Genomic DNA, 2500 nt, shown 5'->3' with positions numbered 1-2500 from the left:
TTAATTAAGGAGTGGCGTTATTATATGAGGGAGGGGGGAGTGAGTTGGGGGGAGGGCAGTCAAATGGTGGGTGACAGCGACTTGGAGGCGTTTTGTCTGCGGCCACCCTTTTCGGGATTAGGGCGTCAGGCTATAGATAGATAGAAGGATAGACAGTCTTATATTGAAGGGAGTTTATCGTGATTTATCTTTCCCATCCAGAAAAATTTATCTTAAGTTGAAAAAAAAATCGTCAGGAATACACAAGAATTTAATGAGAAAAAAATCCTCTGGCAGAATGGGTTAGCCTCTGCAATTCTCTCTCTCTCTCTCTCTCTCTCTCTCTCTCTCTCTCTCTCTCTCTCTCATTTTATCTACCTTAGGAGAGATTTTTGAAAGAGAAGAGTGTTAGTCCCAGAACAAATAAAAAGAATAATAGTTGAATAAAATCGTGTGGTACTAGATTGAATAAAGGAATAAATACGTCCTCGGGTTGAAAGGGTTAATGGAGAGGAGGTAGGGGGGAGGGGGGTCTGTTTGTCTTGGGGGGGGAGTCAGTCAGGCTATCCCCCCCCCCTCCATCATCGTCGCGGCCTGCCAGTGGTCCCGCCTCATCGCTGTCTCGCATATTTGGCCTCGACCGTGTAGTTTTGCGTCCCTCTCCACGTATGGCGAGGAGGTAGTTGAGCTCGTGTCTGTCTCCACCACACCACACCACACCACATCACACCACACCACACCACACCACACCACACCGCTCCAAACCACACTACACCACACCACACCACACCATACCACTCTCTCTTGGTGGCTTAGAATGGTTGGAGCCTCTAGTAGTTGGGTCAATAGCCCTTACATTTAATAGTCGTCCTGAGCTGGGTTCAGTACCATCCCTGGGCGGACATTTAAGAATGGCAGAAGCAAGGGTAGAGAGGTGAGAACTGGAGTGGGAGGGGAGGGGAGGGGAGGGGAGGACTGGTGAAGGGAAGGGGAGAGGAGAGGAGAAGGGGGAACTGAGAGGCGAGGCGAGGAGAGGAGAGAGAAAGGAAGGAGAAAGAGGAGGGGAGAGGAGAACGAAGGGGAGGGGAAGAGAAGGAAGGGCAGGGTAGGTGAAGGGAAGGGGAAGGGAAGGGGAGGGAAAAGTACCAAGCCCTCTCCTACCCCTCTCCTACCCCTCTTGAGTTATGTCCCCTCGTTACGTCATGATATATAGTTATGAATGGCGGAAATAACACCTTCCACGCACGCCGGGGTACATCCACACCTACAGTCAGGCGCAAAAGTTACTATATTGCACCTCCCCTACTTCTTACATCCCTCTGCTGGCAAATATTCCTAAGCTGAGGGAGGCTTGGTGTGTTTCTTTGTCCACAGATGATGATGCTTGATATGCTGCGTCAGGGAGGAAAGTGACGGACATGCCCTTAGTGTGAAGTGAAATATTAGCCTAACTTCTAACCCCCCCTGTACTTACATCCCACGGGGGACTAAAAATGATAGGCGGTGTTTTTCGTGCTGTACCTTCAACGCAAATTATATGCTGAAAAATAGTCGCTTCTCATGCATATAATGAATAAATTTGCATGCTTGTAACAATGCTTCCATGTAGAGGGGAATGGACGGTACCCCTTTAATCCAATTAGGGTCGACTGTGATTACTACCGCATATCAAAATTCCATATATATATATATATGTAAAAAAAAATCCATACGCGTCACGAGTCGAATATTTTTAGGTTCGGTTACTATAGCCCCCGTAAACATAGCGAGGGGGAAAAATGACAGTGGGTGACATTAGGTGACAGTGAAGCTATTTATTGTATGTGTTTATCTGTCTATCTGCCTGTTTGTTTGAGTATCTGTCTGTCTGTCTGTCTATCTGTCTGTCTATCTATTTTCCGTGTTATATTCCTACCTGTGGCTTTCCCATACTCAGGTAAAATCGTTTGGTGATATACTTCGGTAAGATACAATCGGATCTGAAAGGGATATGAGGTAGACTATGATACCACAGCGCAGCGTTGTGGTAGACTATAATACCACAGCGCAGCGTTGTGGTAGACTATAATACCACAGCACAGCGTTCAGAGAGACTATAATACCACAGCACATCGTTGGAATAGATGCAAATTGATCTAACCCCCCCCCCCAAGTCGAGAAAGCCTCCCTCAGACACAACAAATTCGTCTGAAGATGGGCTGAAAAATAAAATGTCCTCGTACTGAAGGGGTTAAGTACTGGACTGCCTTAGCCTAGCCGCGGGACCCTACTCGAGGAGGATAATATGGTGTAATTTATTATTATTATTATTACTATTATTATTATTAGTATTAGTATTATTATTATTATTATTGTTTTTATTTGTTATTATCGTTTTTATTATTATTATTATTAGTATTATTATTATTATCATTATTGTTTTTATTTGTTATTATCGTTTTTATTATTATTATTATTATTATTATTATTATTATTATTATTATTATTATCAGTATTACTATTGTCGTCGTCGTCGTTGTTG

The sequence above is a fragment of the Coenobita brevimanus genome, chromosome 29 (assembly GCF_032717465.1).
Source record: "Coenobita brevimanus isolate Jiangsu-jjx chromosome 29, ASM3271746v2, whole genome shotgun sequence".
Classification (NCBI taxonomy): domain Eukaryota; kingdom Metazoa; phylum Arthropoda; class Malacostraca; order Decapoda; family Coenobitidae; genus Coenobita; species Coenobita brevimanus.
Note: the sequence above shows the minus strand (reverse complement) of the source record.